This window comes from Morone saxatilis, unplaced genomic scaffold (assembly GCF_004916995.1).
Source record: "Morone saxatilis isolate NCDOM2014 unplaced genomic scaffold, NCSU_SB_2.0 Contig1, whole genome shotgun sequence".
Classification (NCBI taxonomy): domain Eukaryota; kingdom Metazoa; phylum Chordata; class Actinopteri; family Moronidae; genus Morone; species Morone saxatilis.
The window spans coordinates 8989377-8995408 of NW_023339651.1; positions in this window are offsets into that span (position 1 = coordinate 8989377).

The following is a 6032-nucleotide window of genomic DNA, read 5'->3' on the forward strand; positions in this document are numbered from 1 at the left end:
TTCTATCTCCATAATAATTTTTTATATTTTTACTTGAGTATTATTTTAGTCTGGCAATATGGCCAGGCAGACATTGTGTGACCAAATGTTCGCAATTATAGATACATGCTATATCAACTTAGTTATATACAATATTATCATCTTCCTGACTAATTATAGTTACGTTTGACAGTTTATCAACAACATAAAAAGAATAACATAAGTCTTTGCGCCCGAGCTATCTGGAGGTAAAGGAATTCATTGATAAGTCGCTTATGAATTTGAGCTTCCACAATTGGAACCAATCGCGTCATTCACCAGATTAAGAACAATCGCGAATCACCTCTAGGTGATCGCCGTTGAGAAAGCAACTTCCCTAGCATTTATTTATTGGAGAGAACCAACACAGATAACAAGCATCATGACTGCTGTTGTTGCATATTGGTGGCAATCAGAAGACCAAAGTTCTTTACCGTTTTTATTTGGAATTGGTATCCATTAGGGACTGGTTGATTAAGATAAGGAATTTTTGTAGGCACTCACTCTCCACCCCCTCTTGCTTTTCAGCCCTCTGCCCGATGGTTAGTTCGTTTCAGGTATATATATATCTCGCGCTCTCGTCGCTCTTCTAACACATCGCTTCTTTGGTGCTCCTTGTGCGCGTACGTAGTATGCTGTAGGTTTTTTAATAGGAATAAGCCCTTTCCATCCATGAATGTATAGACACTGGCAGTTCTCGGTATAGTTACAAGTCTCACTCTTTCTGTTTATAGTCAACACACTTCTGTTAACTCAATATGGAAGCAATGTTAACACTTATAATGATGCTGGTAGGGTTGTCTGCAGGAGATCTATCCATCCGGGACATTACAGGCTATGGTAAAAATCAGTATAATATGATAGATAAAACACTCATTACTCTCCCTACGCTCACTTAATCATTCTCATTGAATAGAGGGTGAAGGGGCCTATTGGATGTTTAAAGAACCATGACGCAAATAATCCAAGTAAACCTCTGCGAACATTGAACATGTGTATAGTAGTTGAAGGGCTAATTAGGGTTTAAAAAATTCCTGAACACCTGGGGCGTGAATGAGTTCACATCCGGATTTATTCCACCAACCTACTAAAATCACGAATCCTCTCTGCACAGAAAAGAATTATAGCCCGGCAAATCTCCTATATGTACAAAAATGAAATGTTAACCGCGCAACATTACAGGCTCCCAGGTGAAGGGAGCCAACCAGGGACGGGGCTAGCTCACCAATAGAAGGAACATCCCAGTTTCCACATTCTTCACCCCGGTTGCGTTTAACAATATGCTTGAGTTTCCGACTCCGCTTCTACTGCAGCTGGTATTTATAACCCACTTCTGAAAAAACCTGAGTCTTAAATACATCATAAGCCCGCTTTCGAGTCTCTTCCATCACCTTAGGTCTGTTTACCCTCAGCCTTTACGCAGTGGAACTTTTGCTTTTGTGCGCTTGTTCGGTCTGCGGGACACGGCAACGAGGCAGAGAGGAAAGGGGGACAGCGGGGTCCGCCAATCCATCGGAAATGAAAAGAGAGGATATTATCTATGATGAATGAATAGGGGCCAAGAGTCGTGGAATCAGGCATCAATGAGTCTGTCCTCGGTTACTTCGCGAGCCGTGGATCACACCCCGCCCCTCCGAGTGATTTGTACTCAGACAGGGCTACTTGCGGATGACAGTTTCTTCCAAAGGTCAGAGACCCCCAGCTTGGATAACAAGGAACAGAGCTCGGCGGGGTGAAGGAAGCCCTTCACCCCTGCACTGCCCCAATCATGGAATGAAGGGAGAGCATGGGGGTAAGTGCAGAATGGACTTGTTCTGTGGTTTCAGCTTCTCCCTGACGAATATTTACTCTTGCTTTTGGGCTTTTAGTGTCAGGATGAAACCATGACAAGCGACCCTCCTGTTAATGGGCGAGAGGCTGTATACGTGTGCTAAAACAGTAAAAGCATGTAACAGGAAAAACTGCTCCAAATGTTAATATTGACAACCCCCCCCCCCCCAATCCTTAGCACTGCCCCTCCTTACATCCAGCCAGCCAAACAGACAGGTAGGCAGACACAGAAAAGACCAAACACAGGAAGGGGGCCCAACCCTGACGGCACCCTCAACGCAGAATGCTTAAAGACCACAACATGGCAGTGGGCCTCGCACAGGCGATTTCAAAGGAAATCAAACATCTCCTTTCAAAACGGTCCACGGTGTCTACTGAGAGTACCTGCTCTCTCTTTCTTTGCTTTCTCTCTCTCTCTTCCTTCTTCCCATGAGCCTTCTTTGCTGAACCCCCCCACCACATGTACACACATGCGCACACACACACACAAACTCAGTTGGCTTTAAAGGCAGTTTGTGGGGCAAAAGTAGAGTAAAAAAGAAATCAAGATGTAAAGACACAGGATGGAAGGGCTGGTTAACAGCTCTTTTGCATTAAAGAGATAGAAGGTGAAGGAGGTATAGTTTCAGTATAAAAGCCAAAACATACACACACACACACAAACATAAACACACACACACCAACCTCTATGCTCAGCAGGGGGTGTGGCCTTTTGTTTTGCTTTTATGGTACAAATAGAAGTCAATGGAAGGTTTCAGCACTGGGTCAAAGCAGTGTGCTCCTAACTCTGAACCAGTGAATTGAAGAATGTGATTTAACCATTCACCAGGCTGGTTCACACAGCCCGATGGAAGGGGGTGCGATATTTGTTCCTTAAATGAGTAATTTATATCCCTGAATCAATAACTCTACTGTATGAAATTTGAGGGTATGAATTACTATTTTCAGGGAACAACATGAGCAATTTGTGTGCACAAATTCCCCCAAGTGAATAACCACATTTGCACTCTTCTTTATGTATTGATCAGATAGATACATATTTTTTTCCCCCATAGTCTATGATCTTAACATTGTTTGTGTATCTATCTGTAACCACAAATCAGGCACCATGAATTAAGTAATTTGAGGCCACCTCAACACGGAAACATTTGCTCGTACTGTCCAGACTAACCATGACAAGCTATAACCTCAGTGCAGATAGTTACAATAACTAAGCTACTCATTTAAGGGAATTAAGTAAGTATTTTCAGGCTAGGATTTAGTAATTTGAGAGCTAAGATTGTTCATATAAAAGGATTAATGGTGTCATTTGAGGAAACAAATTAGTCATTTCATTTCCCTTATCATTCTCAGTCAGCCTACGAACTTTAATGCTCAAAATATAATTACATCTTCCTTTTGCACTTTTCATCCTTAAGGCTGAACTTCTCCCCTTGCTATTAAGTGAAGAACTAAATGCCCTCTTTTGCCGCTATAGATTGAAAGGATATGGATCAGAGACTATTTGCATTTGCAAATTGGCAAAACACAAAAATGCATTTTAGAATAATAGTAACAGAATATGTACGTATTTCAATCCTGAAAAGTCACCTAGGGTGTCTTTGGAGAATGTTCTGCTTTTAAGCTGTATATTAAAATAAAAGATAGGAAAAACATCTCCCTCTGGTTCTTACCATATAGACAAACACTGAAATTTTAATTGCAGCAGAGTGTCTAAAATTAACAGTTAGTTTCCATTTCAGGTTAAGGAGGAAAGTATGCAATTTGGTTTGAGACTGTGGAGAGAGAACGTGGAATGGAAAGAAGGAATGATTCAGAGATGTATTTTGGGAGAAAGTGTGAAGTATCTAGGGGACAGATCTGTGGGTAGAGGCAGACATCAGGCAACTGCAGGACTTGTTGTCTTTGCCAGAGGGCCCAAACCCCAGGTCCCCCACCTCCTACCCTGTACCACATGTATCCTTGGCTCTCGCAACCTGCATCGCACAAACCCAGGCTGCCAGAGGGTAGGAAAGGAGGATGGAGGAAGAGGAAGAAAGTAGCAGTAAAGGAGGGGTGGGAAGAGAGGGTGAATTGCAAGCAAGAGAAGATGAGCCAGAACAAACAGGAAAAAGAGTTTTGCTGGAGCCATTGTAGAAAAGAAGAAGGTTGGAAGAAGAGATGTGAAAGTAAGGAATTAAAAATGGAATAGTATACAGTATGATACACTGATGAAAACACACTGAGTAAGAATGGCTTTATTGGGAAAGCAGTTATTATCTCAGAGAGAGATGAAGATGAATGACTCCCTGCTGACTCTAGAGAGAACCTCTGCAAAGATTCTTCCCCCACACTCCCTCATCATCCTCTAGAAATGCGACTACAGGTAGACGTTAGTGGCAGCTCACTCAGTGCAGTGTCAGCATTTTTATTTTTATTTTTTATTTTTTAGTCACACTCACACCTTGTTGGCAACATCTCTGCCAATTCCTTTTTCCAGTGAAAGCCCCCACATCTCATAAGAGGATGGAATGAAAACATCTCTATGACCCCTTAAGAAAAAAGGCAGAGAGAAAGAGATGAGATGAGATGGAGGAGGAAAAAGAGAAATATCCAAGGCAATTAGCTCTGAATAGCCATGATCATTATTTCAACTGTGCTTTCAAGGACTCCCTGTGCTTGCTTTGTGCGTCAAAAGTAAAGGGCCCATCTCACTCTTTTCTATACCATTCTTACGTTTACTTTGCAGAAAGATGAGCAGAAGGCTATTAAAAGGACATCCTCCTAAGTGGAAATCTGCCATTGAGATCTATGAAGGCTCTAGTTTATAGACTTCTATCTAAACATTACAAAGCAAATAAAAATTGTATGCATAGGGGAGCAATTTATCTTTTGGTAAAACTAACAGCAGTATGTTTAGAAAGGGGGTTTAGTAGGAGGTCGTCACTAGACAGGTAAACCAGTACCCTAAAGGTAAAAAAAAAAAGCAAGCTTCTAATCAAATGATCTCTCACTCTAGCTTGCAACCAACAACTTTGGGTGGAAGAATAAAGTGTCAAACTTTACAGTTCCTTCTCAACTTGCCCTTGAGCAAGGTACTTTGCCTGAAGGCCAGTGGTGGTACAAGGCTGTGCAGCAGTATAGCCTTACACAAGCTTACAGTACTACTGTAATAATTGTAAGGATTTTTTTCCTTTTTTTTAGTAAAAAAAAAAAAATGTTTGTACAGTATGTACAGTAGATCTGTTCTCAGTCTGTAAAACTGTAACAAGGAAATACCTTCTTTCGTTTCTCCGTCTTTTAATTTTATTGTATTTAATTGTTGTAGCAGTGTATTTTGTCGCCAGAGGACATATTTTTAGTCTTTACTTTTGTTGAGTTGTTGGACCAGAATGGAAACTAAAACCTGTCTTTCTTTCTCCCCCCAGCTGAGAGAAACAGACGCCAACCTGGGCAAGAGTTCTCGCATCCTTACTGGCATGCTGAGAAGGTAAGAGGCAGGTAGGGACCTTGTTTCTGCACCTCTCTGTATGTATCGTGCTCTAACTGTGCTGCTCCAAGTCATCAGCATCTAATAGATAATTAGATCAGAATTATCCATATTTTCACTTCCATTTATGATTAGTCTTAAACACTTCCTGTTGGACACATTGCTTTCCATTACATTGCTTTTTCAGCAAAGACAGATTGGAATGGATAGACAAACAAATGAAAATGTAAATAAATGGGTAAATGGATACAAAACATTTACATTTTACGGGAAATACCATAGTTGTATTGCAATCCCAGTCACCTGTAGTTGCTAGTTAAATTGTTTTTTTAATTCTGATTCTAATCATTCTGAATAGTTGTACAAACAAACAGTGTGAATGCCTGTTCTGTTACATACAATGGTATCGGTGCTAAGTACCAGAGTAGACCAAGAAAAGAGTTACCCAGCGTAGCATCCTGCAGAAAAAGACTAGAAAAGACAAGTGCGCACTGTACATGTCTCTATTCTTTTGTACTCTTTGCCTTTGTTTTTAACAAAATGCACTTACAACCCATATCCAACTTGCAGTCTTTGTCTCTCTTGCGTGCTGGTTCATGCACAAGGCAGCCCCCAACAATCACACAAACACAGGCATTCACACGCAAATATTTCAATAGTCCTTGCATTATCTTATGCACCCACCACCTAACACACACACACGCGTGCACACAGT